The sequence below is a fragment of the Indicator indicator genome, chromosome 25 (assembly GCF_027791375.1).
Source record: "Indicator indicator isolate 239-I01 chromosome 25, UM_Iind_1.1, whole genome shotgun sequence".
Classification (NCBI taxonomy): Eukaryota; Metazoa; Chordata; class Aves; order Piciformes; family Indicatoridae; genus Indicator; species Indicator indicator.
Window position 1 is genome coordinate 7,320,702 of NC_072034.1, and position 15,911 is coordinate 7,336,612.

The following is a 15,911-nucleotide window of genomic DNA, read 5'->3' on the forward strand; positions in this document are numbered from 1 at the left end:
TTTTAGCTGCATTTCCAGCTGGGTGTCATTGCTGCTCTTCCAATCATTTTGGATTCAAAGACAAGCTGGAGGTCACCACAGGCTTTCAAATTCTTAGGTCTCTAATTAGAATTAGAACAAAACTAGCTCTGTTTCTACAACTGGAAAAGGCCAGTAAATGCAACAAAAAGGTTTTATACCATTTTTTTCTTCTCATTTCATTAGAGGTTTCTTTCCTTTCTGGAATATATTTCTTCACTTCTGTTATTTTTTTTATTTTCTTTTTTCCCCCCTTTTTTTTCTTTTACTTTACATATGGAGGTTTTCCTTTAAAACCAATGAAAGTCTCTATCTTGGTTGTGTGTGGCATCAGCAACAAGTGGAGATAAGAAGTCTCACCAGGTCCTCTTGCACTGAGGGTTGTTCCTGTCGTTAGGAAAAGCTGTCTGAGGAGAAGAGAGCTTTCTGCACTGAAATCCAGAGTAGACAGCAGCACAAGCAGAGCTGAGCAGAACTGACAGCTCAGCAGCTGGAAATAGGATAGCAGGATAGCAGGAGGAATCCTCCAAGCCTGGGAGATAAAAAGACAGCTGCTCCAGCCCCAGGCGAGCTGCAAAGCAATCCCTTCGCTCAGCCCTCTTCTTCACTTCCCAAATCCTGGGAATGACAGCAGGGAGATGAAGAATGAGGGGTAAAAAAGAGATCTTTGGGGAGAAAGGGTATTAGCAAGAGAACAAGAACATCTGGTGCTTGAACCCAGGGTCTTTCACACACGCTGACTGTGGAAATCGGTGTGCATCTGGGGCGGGCGTGGGAGGGCAGAAAAGTTGGACATGAGCCAGCGCTGTGTGCTCCCAGGCCAGGAGGCTGGATGTATCCTGGGATGCATGCAAGAATCACAGCCAGCAAGTCAGCAGGGGGATGGTACCCCTCTCTTCTGCTCTGGCAAGACCTCACCTGCAGTGCTATCTCCAGCTCTGGATTCCTCAGACAAAGAGAGACATGGACATGTTGGAGCAGGTCTAGAGGAGAGACACAGAAATGATCAGAAGGCTGGAGCACTTCTCCAATGGAGAAAGGCTGAAAGTGTTGGAGTTGTTTAGCCTGGAGAAGAGAAGGCTCTGACAAGACCTTAGAGCAACCTTTCAGTATTTAAGAAAGCCTGTAACAAAGATAGGGAGAGTCTCTTTAGCAGGGCTTGTTGCAGTAAGACAAGGGGTAATGGATTTAAACTAAAGAGGAGAGATTTAGACTCTACATAAGGAGAACATTTTTTTAGAATGAGAGTGGTGAGACATTGGAACAGGTTGCCCAGAGGGGTGGTCAATGCTCCAGACCTGGAAACATTCCAGGTCAGGTTGGGCAGGGCTCTGAGCAACCTGATGTCCCCACTTAGCGCACAGGGGTTGGTCTAGATGGCCTTTAAAGGTCTCTTCAACCCAAAGCATTTTATGGTAGCATGATTCTAAGTATGTGAAAGGAGTTCTGTAGTGGGGGCCTTTCAGCACAACAGGCTGGTTTCTGTAGTTGCCAGAGGATAGGTAGAAGTAGCTCAGTGATAGCCCAGCAATCCTTCAGAAGGAAGCTCAGTGATAACTCAGCAATCCATCAGAAAGAAATTCTGCTTGGGGGAAGCAGTAGCCCCAGCTCCTGCAGCCAGAACAGGCACTGCATTGCTCTCTCGCAATTAACCAATTTGTTTCCTTTCATGTTGGGTCAATCAGTTGCAGTGTATTATAGCTTTACTGGGTACAAACTAATTAAGGGTGATTGAACTAGCAACCATTCATTTAAGTTTGGATTCCTCATTTGAGTGCTGAGATAGCTTTACAGTCACAACTGTGGGGCCTCATTCCAGAAGCACTGAACCTTTCCCTGGTCAAGAAATGTCACGAACAGCATCTGTGTGCTGTATAGCACTCCTCTCTAATGAAGAGTGCCCATGCCTGTGTTCTCTGTTCAAAGCAGCAAGCAAGAATGCCCACAAGATGTTCTTAATGGGGAAATAAACAGATGACACCAGGGCTGTTGTCAGTGGCTTCAACTCCAGGCACTCCACTCGCACGTTACGTTTGATACTGCAATTCAGATCTTTGCATCCCATGTCAGCATTTATTTTGGAACAAGCTGCCAAGTATCCCCACAAGCTCTGGTCTTGCTCAATGCTAAGAGTAAGAGACACTTCTGGAGGCAACACAAGCATTTGCAGTTCAATGTCTTTATCAGAGGACATCTGTTTATCAAGTATGACAATCCCTGAGGGAATACGTCAGACTGGGTGGGGGGTGTATGTGTGTCCATTTTGGCAGCTGTGCCACAGAAGATATAAACCCCAGGATGATGCCAAACACCCACAGAATATAGCTAGCTAAGCAGTTCTATAGTGCTTTTTATTAGTTACTTGTATAGTTTTTTCCATAGGAAAAAGTTGCCAAGATCCCACCAGCAAGTGCTGTGTAACCAAGGTGTGGAAGGTGAGAGTGGCCTCATCAAGAAAAATATCACACATGGGAGTGTTGGATCTGTGTTACTGCCAACAGTTTCATCTAGGTGGGAAGGGTATTCAGCATTGGTGCATGAACACTAAGTTCATTTAGGTGGCTTTAAATAAACAGAGTCTAAACAGGCCAGTTGCATGTGTCTGGCCCAAGGAGAAAAGTTCTGTGTGATTGTAATTTCAGATTTTAGAGCAGCAACACTTTGAGAGGCACTTATCAGGCAAATAATATCCAGCAGTTTCAGTCTCATGTTAGCAAGCTATCTGAGCACTTTTTACTTTTAAAAAAACCCAAAAAACTGGATACTGACTGTGTTAAGAATAATTTTCTCCAAGTTCGGTGTGTGGTTACATATGCCCTGAGGAATCAGGCTGTGCCTTGCAGGACACAGGCTGAGAGGGACTTTGGTCTTAGGAGGGCAAACTGGTGAGCGGCCAAGATGTGCTCATATGTTCACATTGCTGGCTTTATCTTACCACCATACTAACCAAAAGTAAACAGCTTATGCTCAGGTAGGCTACTAAATCTTGTTGCCTTCAGAGCAAAAAGACAAAAGACTTTCAAAGAAAATTTTCATACACCTGTGGCCAGTCTGTCTTCTCCCTATGGATTTGTGCCACTTTCACCCCAAAAGCAGAATGAACACATCTGGTGCATGCCTGTGGCTGCCAAGGGCCAGCCATGTTCTAGTAGAAACATGCATGGACTTGTGCTAAGAGTAGGTGGATCCCATTAGGGTTTCTTCTCCCAAATTTCCCCAAAGCCCCTGTGGTGCAAAGTGGCTTTGCCTATAAATAGTGTGGGGGTGAAAATTTGGGCTGGAATTCTGTCATATAAAGACTCAATCTTAATATAGAATCATAGAATCAGTCAGGGTTGGAAGGGACCACAAGGATCATCTAGTTCCAATCCCCTTGCCATGGGCAGGGACACCTCACACTACATCAGGCTGGCCAGAGCCTCATCCAGCCTGGCCTTAAACACCTCCAGGGATGGGGCCTCAACCACCTCCCTGGACAACCCATTCCAGGCTCTCACCACTCTCATGGTGAAGAACTTCTTCCTCACGTCCAATATGCCAAAATGAAAACGCTGAAGTGAGCTCCTCAATTCCAGAATTAGAAGATGCTATTTTTAAACCATTTGCATTTTTTTTTTTTTTTTTTTGCTTAGGAAATCCCAGGATTTTCCAGAGGCCAATGTCTTGTGCAATACTGGCGATGGTTATGCAATTCCATGGAATCTGGCTTATTCCTGCTTCTTATTTCCGATTTCTGGAATTAGAGCTTGTTTCTGTCAAGAAGACAGCCGTGCTCACACCACCACAAAAAAAGGGGAATGCAACTGTTTAACACATCTCCAGCTTTCAAAGGGTGTAAAGCTAAGAGTCATTTTTTGCTCTCTCCTCTGCCACATAACGCAGATGTTGCTGCTTTCAACATTGTCTTCATTATTGGCGCACAGCTGAAGAATAATTTTAGTCCCCTGTTTTGCATAGTCTCTTTTATGTGCTACTGCTGCAGCCGTCAGCCAGACAAGACATTCGACTAAGCAAACTGTCAGTGTATTTAACACATCCATGGGAGATGAATAAAAATCAGATTCCAAGTGTATGTATGCGATGCCTCCAGTGTGTTCAGTTTTATGCCAGACTTACTTTCCTTGTTAGTTTTCCTTTTGTTATAGTTGGGAGGTTTTTGTCAACATGACTTTTAATCTGAAGATACTGAGATCTTGCCCCCAAATGGAAGCTTTTCACACAAATGTCTCATGTTTTATGGCATCCACAGATTTTTTGGAGGTTTTTTTTATTTGTTCTCTTGAAATGTCACAATTCAATGTCCGTCAGCAGATTGCCTATGTAACCTGAAGGATGCAAGGGCATGTACATGTCAGATCACCTTGTCTGTGTACACAGACAGAAAAACCATAGAATCATGGAATTGTTAGGGTTGGAAGGGACCTCAAGGATCAGCCAGTTCCAACCTCACTGCTGCAGGCAGGGACACCTCACACTAGATCAGGTTGCTTAGAGCCACATCCAGCCTGGCCTTAAAAACCTCCAGGGATGAGGCTTCTACCACCTCCCTGGGCAACCTGTTCCACTTTCTCACCACCTTCATGGTGAAAAACTTTTTCCTGTATTGGAGAAATGCTAACTGCTAAGTCCTAGGCTGGCATTTGGTGCAGTGCTGGATTTTCCTGAGGTCTTGTCCTTATGGAGAAGGGACTTTGCTATAGAAATATAAAGCAGTGCACTTGCTTTGTAACTGGATCAGGGCTGAAATCTGTTCTTAGTGCAGAGCAGTCTGCTCCCAGGAGAGCTACATCCTGCCAGTAAAGACTTTCTTGATGCTCTGACTAAGACAGGAAATCCAAACCAATCCAACCTTTCTGCCTGAGTGAAAATCAACCATGAACTGGAATCTCTGGAAGTCACTTAAACTGTAATTTGTATGAGAAATTATCTGTTTCTAGTGACTCCCTGTGTTCAGCTCACTGTGTTCAGACAGTGTCAAAAGAAGGTGCTTAGAGCATCTCAGCATCTTGTCTTCTGTTTGAAACCAGTGACTATGGAAATATGGGAATGGAAGCTAATTTTTAGAGCCATGATCTGAATGCTTGTGAAGCTTCAGAGTGATGGCTCTTTACACATCTGGAGAGAGGAGAAAGAATCTGTTCCTTGTTTCTCATGCTTCAAAATGATCTAGATGTGAAATTGAAGGAGGACATAGAAAGAAAGGGTTTTTCCCTCCCCTTCCAAGGGGCTGAAAGACTGGGAATCAGGCAGTTCTCAGCTTATTGCTTCCTGGCAGAAAAACTCATGAGTGTGACAATAATGCTGTAAGGATAATCAGCCCAATTTATGTTCCAAGTGTGAAATGTCCAAGTCCTGCACAACAGGGAGCCTTTCATCATTTCATCTGTGTGCAATGAATGCAGAGAATAATTAGTGAAATGAATAAAAAGGCTTTGGACTTGGTTTTAATCCACCTCTGCCTAAAGGTAATAACACCCCAATTCATTAAGCCTCAGACACACATTAGTGAAACACAGTGGCAACTTAATTCAGCTGGGAAGGGCATATCTCTAGGGAGAGCTGAAACAAGCAAGCCCATCATTTCTCCAGAGGTGGCTGACTTTAATTAAGCTTCTCAAAACACAAATTTGTACTCACCTTGAAAGAAAGTGTGAGAGAACAGCTACTTGAAGTGCCTTCCAGTTGTGTTTCAAAACGGTTTCCTCATCCTGAACAAGTTGAAGTAGTAGGAGGGGTGGAAATGTTGATGAAAGGGAGTCCAAGCTCTGGAACAACGTATTCAGGGCACCTCTGCAATAGTCAGAAAAGAATCTGTAATATCTTTAGGGAATATTATTATTAAATTTCACAGTTTCATTTACTCCTCTGGATTGTTCTACTCTTGTCCTTGTCACTTCTGATCAAGTGCTCCTTCATGTGTTTGTTTTCTCATTTATTAAAGGCCAAGCAGTATTCCGTTTACCCAGCTCCATGGGAAAACACAGAGTGATAGCTTGCTGTGGGTCTTGGGATTAAATACTGTATCCTGAAGTTTCATTTCCCTGCAAACTCTCCTATTAAGGAGTGAGCCAGTTTTCATTTTCTCTTAATATTCCCTAAAGGTTTGCACAGTGTCTTTAACTTAGAGGAAATCTAGATGCAAAACACTCAAGAGGTCTGGTTCTTGTTTTCTTGGTAAAATATCTTGGAACTTGGCAAGTGCAGGGGCTGAGGGGAGAAGTTAATTTAACTGATATCCTGCTCAGTTGGAATCCTCTTGCCTTCTGAGGTCTCAGTTTGCAATTCCAGCACTGTAAAAATTGCCCATTACAGAAATTGCTTCTTAATTTTCCCAGGGTTTTGTGTTACACCTCTGATTTTTTCAAAATTCTCAAGGATACTATGTAAGGAAATTAGGATGCAAACCTCCCAGGTTCTGTCACTGACTACTTAGTTCTCCCAGAGACAAACCTCCTTCCCTGCCTTGGCCATAGTGTGCAGAATCGAGGACACAGAGTGACAGTTTTTCCCAGAATAGCAGCCCTCCTATGGCTGTTCCGAGGAGGGAGAACCATGCTTGAATAGCTGTCCTCACATCCTGCTTGTTTCCATGCAGAAGACATTTGTGACTGAACAGCAAACACAACAGATGCAGGTCACCACTGGTGGTTAGTTTCAGGGCAAGCTGTCTCTCTCTATCAGCTGAGAAGACAGACAACTGGGAAGCCCACTGCTGCTGGAAGAACTAGGCAGGCAGCTGAGCCCAGCAGCAGGGTGCAGGGAATGTACTGACCTAAAGACATAAGCTGTTGAGAGTCCTGTGTTGATTTCATATATTATTACCTCTGTAGACCTGGCCTGAGCACTCCCTTGTGGTCTTCTTTCAAGCTAAGAAGACTCCAGAGTGAAACTCACTCAGATTCAGCTCTGAACAAGCAGCACTTGTCCCTAGCCCAAAGAGAAAGCAAAGCACTCCCTGCTTAATCTCTGACAACTTCCATGTCAATGAGAGAATGGAAGAATTTATTCCCAGGGCATATATCTCCTTAGAGAGGAAAACTGGATATGCCCACAGGACCCAAATTCCATCTGAAAATGCCAGTTGGAAGAAGCCCAATTTGCCCAGTACCTTACTTAACAGACTTGCAGTGGATGGGGCTGAAGAAATTTCTGCCACTCACCAAAAGCAGCTGCTGGGCTTCCTTTGGAGACCCAGGTCACTCAAACTGATGTGCTATAACTAATGTGAAGAGAGGCATGGAAGCTGAGGCCATAAAGGATCAGTCGGGGTGCAGATGTCCTTCCTGCATCAGACTCCTTGCACAGCTCTGGGTCGTCAGAGAGGTTTCCACCGGTGCTCCTCTGACACAGAGGGCACATTGGGCATGCTCAGCAGACATCAGCTGCATGCTCAGCAGACATCAGCTACCTTCTCCAGAACAGCTGTCCAGGTCTGATGTTCATTGTGAAGGGGTAAATCACCACCTTCCTCCTTCTTCCCACTGCTACACAAATTAGCCCTTCCCTAGGAGCCTGTGATAGTTTGAGGCTGTGCCTAGGAAATTTTCCATAGAGCTCGAGCAAAGAAGTGACAGAATGTAAATAAATTACCATTGGATGTAAAAGGGAAAATAATGAGGTCTGAATAATGCCATTGGTCTGCAAAATAACACAAAGTTACTTGTATACACTAACTTTTTCTTCTTTTTGGCTTCTTTGCTCTAGCTGGTGCTTCTGCTGCCTTGCTGACCTTGGCTGCATTGCTTTGTTGTGGCTAAGTATTAACAGCTGCTTTCTGCTCTTCTCACTCTCTTTTACCTTGTACAGAGTGGGAGAAGGGAGCAGTGAGGGGGAAGCTATTGGTAACCCCCTGGTTTTGTCCAGGGGGAGTTCTTGTGTTTATGAATTGTAAATAAATGTAAATGTTGTATATTTTGTACATGTTCATTGCATTCCATATTTCTAGATTTTACTGTGCTTGTAAATATAGCTTCATTCGCTTTCAGCTGAGCTGGTCTGGTGATTTTATGTTGGGGAATAATCTCAACCCACCACAGAGCTGTTCCTGGAAAAAGAGTGGTGAGAGGTAATTCTCAGGGAAATAGAAATGTTTGGTGCTCTGGGTTTGTGCAGAGTGTTCCTCCACTGGCCTGAATGGTGACAGACATTTTTCACACTCATGATTCTGGCCTTGTCACTGCTGTTTCTCCTTGCAGCCTCTCCAACCTGTCATTCAGCTCATGGTCATGATAAGAGGTGCAAACAGCAGATGCTTCAACAAGCTTGGCTTTAAATAGCTTAATCCTGGCAAGTTTGTGCCACTGAGGTTTTACAAAAGGTTAAGCCCTTTGGATGTGGAGATGATGAATAACTGCTCAGTATGGAAAGCACTCAGGTGACAGCGGGGGCTTTCAAATTCCTCCCCTTTTTAACAGTTCATGCATAGAAGAAAGTCTTGAATGTAGTGTGATACTTGTGTTAATGGCAGCATGGACTGTTTGCAAATATATGACAAGGGAAGACATTTTAGGGGATAACAACTCTATGCACCTCAGAATTTCACTTTTAGCTGCCATTCTGCATAAAGCACTGTCCTTTCTGTTCAGTGATTTTACCTTTCAGCTCAGTCTCTTCTAAGTATCTGCACCCTCTGAAGTTAACAGTGGATTTTCACAGACAGTGCCTTCTCCTAGCAGTGATAACACTGGTGTTTAGAGTTCCTACCAAGGATAAGGCTCTTGCTTAGACTTGCTCCTACTGATACCAAGGTCACTGCTAAATCTCTTGTGCCACATTGTGGTTGTATTAAGTCACAGCTGTAGGGAGAAGCAGACAGGGCAGGTGACCCTAACCTGACCAACAAGGGATTCCAGTCCATCTACATAGTATTCAATATAAAGCTGAGGGATCACCAAGGTCAAGCCTCTTCTTCAATGGTCAGTGTCTGAGGAGGACTTTTTATGTTCTACCTTTGATTCTGATCCCTGTGTTCTTGAATCCATCTCCTAAATCTGGTTCCCATCTGCTGCTGGATCCAGTCTGGGACTTCTGCAGTGCCTGCCACAGCATCAGTGCTGACAGTGAGGTAATTGCCATCAGAGGGTTTGGGTTTGATATTGGGTTTGTGTATATTTGTACCTATTTGGTTTAATTTTATGGTTATTATTTCCATTAGAGCTGGTTTCATTTTCTTTTCCAACCCATCAACCTTTCTCCCTTACTCCCTTTCTCTTCTTTGGGAAGGGAGAGAGTTTCACAGAGAGTCTTTGTCCCTTATTTAGTGGGCAGCCCAGCCCTAACCCTTGACAGGCACCTAACAGGTAAAATAAATTAAACCTAGGAGCTGTTCCTGCCCTTACAGCACAGGCAAAGAGCTAACAGAGACCCTCCTTCTCCCTCTGAGAAGGTTTTCAGCCTTCAAGAATACAAAGCTGCATGCTGGAGACCCAACTTCCCTTCTCACCTCCTCCCTGCTGCATGCTCCTCCTTGCAGATCCTTCGGCAAAGACTGGAAGTGACAACAAGGGCAAAGAGGCTTCCCTGTTCCTTGTGAAGAGCAAAAGGCTCCTCTGCAACAACAAAAAATGGGCAACTTCATTACCTGTGAGACATGAGCACTTCCAGGCAGCAGAGCTGCAGTGAGCAGAGAGAAACGTGGGAGCAAACAGCAGCTTCTCAGTGTTCTGTGGTCAGTTCAGGGCAGAAGAGAAAAGAGGCTGTTTTACAATGAGACCCACTGAGGTTCTTGGAAATCCTATTATTAGTAAGCACTCTTTAGCCTTCCCAAGCAGCCTTCAACCCAAAGCATCACAAAACCACTCCCCCAGCTGTTACATTACATGGGTAATTACAGTCTGCAGATGCTGATGTAAGGAGCGGATGTCACTTAGGGTACATCACGCCGAAGGATGAAAGGTGGCTTTTTTAGGCTTCAAAGCAGCAAATTGTTAGTCTTTCTTTTCCTCATTGTTTTTTTTTTTTTTTATCCTGCAGAGGTAGCAGCCTAGCCCCATTCTTCACTTGGGGTTGAATTAGTTATTAAAGAGGGATGGTGCTTGGTGGCTGCTTGGGGAGAAACACACGTTTTGCATGTGGCTCTTGCACAAAAGGGTGGTCAAGAGTAGAAATTACCTGAGTCAGCTGCAATCTGGCCTCTCAGGAACGCTGCTCAATTTGCTGTCTTTTGTGGATAAGGCAGCAGGCTCAGGCAAGGTCAGGCTGCAGCAGCTCAGAAATTCCTTGGTGGAAACCTTGGCACAACCCCAGCCACCTCTCTCAGTGCCATAGCTCCCCTCACCTACTTTGCTTGGCTGTGTCTAAGCTGAAAATATCTGAAAAATCTCATCTATCCATGGGGTTTTAATGGGCATATGTTCTAAATATCATCCCATGGGCATGTGCAATCTCCTTTCTCCTCTTGTGTTACAACCACAAGAACGATTTGTCCCCCATGATTATAGTCTTGGACTCAGCCTGGCCTAAAATAATGCAGAGAGTATGGATTAGAGGGCCAGCTACCCTACAGAATTTTAAACTGCTCAAAGCATTTACAAATGTGTCTGCAAATCAGAGAGCATTCAGCCAGCTTGAATTTACAAGAGGGAAATCAAGGCACATTCCTGTGACAAAAAAGCCTCCTGAAGGCTAAAGAAAGGAGTAGCAGGCAGGCACATTTTAAGGATATTGTCCTTTGCACAACTTCCAAAGTGACCTCTATTAATTCTGCATTTGCACATTAATTTGATTTGAAGTGTGGGGCTATAATTTTGGCTCAGATTTCCAGTGACTTGCAGTTCATTCTGTTTATAGCATCCCCAGAAAGTCTTGCTGGAACTCTCTCTCTGCAATTCATGCCAGTTTGCTATTCACTCTCTCTCTTCAGATACAGGAAGGCTCTGAAGAAGTCACAGAGGTGATTGCACTGTTGGCTTTGTATTGTGTGACTAAATGTGTCTGCATATGAAATTTGTCAGGCAAAAATAAGACTGCACTCTGAAGAAAAGTCTTGCATATATTGGGGTGAGTGGATACTCTTCTGATGCTGACATTTCAAATGCTCACAGTTCAAGGCTGAACTAAATCAGTACTAGACTGGCAATGCATTCACCATATTTTGTGCCTTTCTTTCTCTAATGCTGCCCAAAGGTTGCACAGAGATTGGCACTGTATAAAAGACCAGGCAGAAACTGTATAAAAGACCAGGTGACCATAACATTAACTGTAAAACAGCAGAGAAAAAAGATGCATGCAGAGAAGACATGCTGCTTTTTGGTGTGGCTTTTTGTTTCTTTGCTTGCTTGTTTGGGGTTTTTAGTTTGCTTGGTTGTTTTTGGTTGGTTGGGGTTTTTTTGTCTGTTTGTTTGTTTGTTTGTTTTCATTCTTCTCTCCTCTGAAAGAAATTATTAAAGATGCAAATTGCCTTCAGTTCTCTGCACGCAGTGCATCACACATTGATTTGCATTAGATAAGTAGAGCTTTTTTTTTTTGCACTGAGAGAGGTTGCATTAGTCATGGACAGTACAAAAAGCATTTGATGGAGCACATGTATTTTTTTGCCCCCCTTCATTTTGACAGTCACAAGATCAAAAATAATTTCTGATGTGCCCTTTCCCAGACGTTATATGAGGTGCTGGAACTGCTTTAATAATTTCACCCTGAACATCTACCTCCATGTCATGTTTCTGTCTACTTCACATGTCTATCTGATGACTGAGGTTTCACAATATCACATTTCTGATCTCAAACTGCCTTTGTCATTCTGAGCTTGCTTTTGTCCTTAGTGATAAAGAAGGAAGCAGGATGCAAACGAGAGATCCAGATAGGCTGTGTTTCTATTGAGAAATGGGAAAAATAATTGCAAGCAGCTTAAAGCAGTTTCCCTATTGTCCATATGCCTTCTGTCTATACTGGCCTAGCCATGCAAGCCACATCTAAAATGCACAGCAAGTATGCTCTGTGGTCAGAACACACCACAGCTTATTTTTCAACATCCTCATTAGCATTTCCCACTTTACAGAAAGCAGGGTGCTGCATAAAGGCAGTGCATGCCTTGATCTCCCCCAGCATAGAGATGTGAAGGGAGATATCACCAGGTCCCTTGAGCTGAGAAATAATCTCCAGGTTCACCATTTAGAGATTACCAACTCAAAATGACAGTGTGACTCTCTGGGCTGCCAGCTGCCAACCCAAAATTGAGTGTTGAACCTGACGTGATGTTCAAGGTAAGTTGCTACCACCATCTCCATCCCCAAAGCCCTGGTAGATAGGTCATTTCTGTGAGGTCAGATAGATTGCACTATCATGCACCTGTGTTTCTGGGGAAGCAACAATTTTCTAACTTTCTCAGAGTTAAATAGGCTATGGCAACAAAACAGCTGGTTTGCTACCTGCTGCAGCCCATTGGTGCAGGCAGTGTGAAAGCAGGGACTAATCCTTGTGCCTCTGAAGAGGCATTTTGAGTATTTGCTGTGACTCAGAAGAGCAGCTTTTGTTGAGAGCCAAACTTAACTCAAATAACACTCGTTGCCAGCATGTATTTAATGAAATTGGGGCTTTTCACATACACAAAAAGAACATAGCATCTGCCCTTCTAAGCCTATTGTGGCAGTTTAGGCTGGGTGCCCCCTGCCACTGCCGCATGAGATACACCTCTGGTGTCCTGGGTGCCCACCCACAGGGGTGGACACAGGAAACGACGTATTTCTACCCATAAATCCTGCACCCTATAAGGCCATCTGCAAAGTCATTCTCTTCCTCTTTCTTCCGTCTCTGCTCCCACGGGAGATGTCCTCTCTTATCGGGTAATACCGGGGGAGTATCCTCAAGGCCTCTTAGGCCTGTCTAGGCCTAATGCCAGGAGGAGAATGGAGGGGGGGCAGTCTCAGACCTGGCCAGCCTGAGACTTGCCTAGCAGCAGGAGGGGGAAGAAAGAGCCCTGGGGGGTTTGGGTTTACCCTCAGGTGGGAAGAAGGGAAGGATTGGGAAGCTTTGGGAATTTTGTGAGGGGTTCTGTACGCTTTGGGATACTCTTTGTCACTATGCTTTGTAGTTTGTAGTTTTTTTTGTAGCTTCACCAATTGCTTTTCCATTTAAACTTTCCATCACTCTCCAATCTGTTTGTGTGAGTCTCATTCTTTTGTCCCTTTCGGGGCAAGAGACGATCTGTCTGGCCCCAAACCAGCACAGATTTTTGGTAGCAGAGGATGGTTCCTGTGCTGAACTCTGCAAATTGGATTGGAGAAGAGCAGGGGTGGAAAAGTTAAAATGGTATCTGGGCGTTGTTGGTTTTTGGTGGCTGGGCTCAAGATTTTGTGCTGGGGCGACCGTGTGGGTGTTTTATGGGTTCCGAGGGGACACCCTGGTGCGTAGCCGTGGCATAGAATCCCTCCTGCTGTTCCGAAGCGGCAGTGGCCATTCTATAGCTGCAGGCACTGGGGAAAAGCTTAAGAATGCGGTGCCTGTCCCTTTCCCTTTTGTTCCCCGCGGCGCCAGCGGCGAGCAGAGCGGCGCGGAGCCGAGGAAGGGGGAGGGACAGTCGGAAGCAGACCAGGGTCGGCTTGTCCCGCGGCGGTGGGGGCTAGCCGCAGCGGGGCGGTGAGCGGTGGCTCCCGCAACTCAAGAAGGCGGGCGGTGGCTCCAGTTCAAAAGCTGCTTCCGAGGACCCAGGGAGCGAGTATAGCTTTGGCTGGAAAAGCCGCTCGTGTGGCCCGAGGGGTGGCGGCGGTTTTGATCTGTACCGCGGCTGCAGAGGTGACGGCGGCTCTCGCTGTTATCTCTCCCCTGATTTTCGGACGCGTTCCGAAAATGGCGCCTAAGCACCTGGCTCCGCCTCTCTTCTCGGTGGGTTGCAGTGCAGCCACTCCCTCTCCGGGGGAGGGCTGTGTAGCCGGATGCCTCCATGCCTTGGCATGCGTACGCTCAGGGGGAGCGGTGTGCCTGTGCGCGGTGTGCATCCGTATTAGCCTCGGGTCGTGGCTGGAAGCGGTCAGCACTGGGCTTGGGAAAGGTCCGTGCAGCTTTGGAAAGTCTCAGCGTGCTGTTGCCTGCAAGGGGTGGAAGGAGTCGAGTTGAGGAGCCTGATTGCTCAGACTCGATTGCCCCGAGGGGTGGAAACATGCCGCTTGAGTGGATGGAGAAATGTTTGGTTGAGAAGTTATGAGGTTGTTTCCAGGTGGCCAGGATGCTCCATCGGATCCATGAAGAGTTCACCGTGCAGAAGAATGAACTCTGCGTCGCTGGGAGGTTCCATAGGATGAGGGAGAAGAGCTGGACTGAACTGTTACCTGAGCCCGAGGGAGAGACCTTTCGGAAGGACGCCCAGATGGAGACTTGGACTTTGCCAGACATGTCATCTGAAAGTTGATGATATGTTTTGGGTGCAGGAATTATGGGTATGAAATAAGGGGTGGAATGTGGCAGTTTAGGCTGGGTGCCCCCTGCCACTGCCGCATGAGATACACCTCTGGTGTCCTGGGTGCCCACCCACAGGGGTGGACACAGGAAACGACGTATTTCTACCCATAAATCCTGCACCCTATAAGGCCATCTGCAAAGTCATTCTCTTCCTCTTTCTTCCGTCTCTGCTCCCACGGGAGATGTCCTCTCTTATCGGGTAATACCGGGGGAGTATCCTCAAGGCCTCTTAGGCCTGTCTAGGCCTAATGCCAGGAGGAGAATGGAGGGGGGGCAGTCTCAGACCTGGCCAGCCTGAGACTTGCCTAGCAGCAGGAGGGGAAGAAAGAGCCCTGGGGGTTTGGGTTTACCCTCAGGTGGGAAGAAGGGAAGGATTGGGAAGCTTTGGGAATTTTGTGAGGGGTTCTGTACGCTTTGGGATACTCTTTGTCACTATGCTTTGTAGTTTGTAGTTTTTTTTGTAGCTTCACCAATTGCTTTTCCATTTAAACTTTCCATCACTCTCCAATCTGTTTGTGTGAGTCTCATTCTTTTGTCCCTTTCGGGGCAAGAGACGATCTGTCTGGCCCCAAACCAGCACACCTATAGATGTACTGGCTGCCCAGGGGTCTTGTGAAGTCTCCCTCTCTGGAGATATTCCAAACCTGCCTGGATGTGTCCCAGTGTGATCTGGTATAGGTGATTCTGCTCTAGCAGGGGGGTTGGACTAGATGACCTTTCAAAGTCCCTTCCACTCTGGGATTCTGTGATTAAGTTTAGGGCATATTCAGCCTACCTTTACTAACAAAAAAAACTACAAATGTTCCCTCTCTCAGGCATTTGCTCCCTTACATGAATATTCCCTTTGAAGGCTGATGCTAAACTACTTGTTATTTTATTTTTCATGTAAGGAAGCCTCTTTCACAGATCCAATTCTCCTGGCTATCAGCAACTCTCTTGTCATTCTCTTACATCCTATCTTCAGTTATGCATCATTAAAACCCAGATTTAATTACACTCTGCCCTTTGCTGGCTAGCAGTAGCTGTTGTCCCTGTTAGACTGCTGTGAGACATACATGTGGAGACTTTTATCTTGAAAGTATGTAGTCTTGTTAAGTATGGGGTTTAATTTTTTTTTCTTTAATTAGATAAAGACAGAGAGAGAAGAAAAAAGGAAGAGGCATCAGATAGAGAGCAATACTTCTACTGTCCTCAATCTGAAAATTAAATCAGTTTGAAAATTAGTTAAATAATGGACTCTAACTTTGTGCTGGTTTTCTTTTTGCTCTTTAAATACTGGAAATACTAAAAGGCCCTAGGAAAAAATGCACATTGGCCCCCATCTTTCAAATATAATTAATATATTAGTTAACAGCTGTTGTATCTCAACCTTTTTGGCTCAAGAAGTGCACATTAACATCTACACTGGATCTTTAGTCTTGTGGCAGGCAACTGGCAGGAGCTACAGCAGAACTTCACTGAGCTCAAAGCATTTGTAAACAGTTCTCTTTTCTGACTGCCTT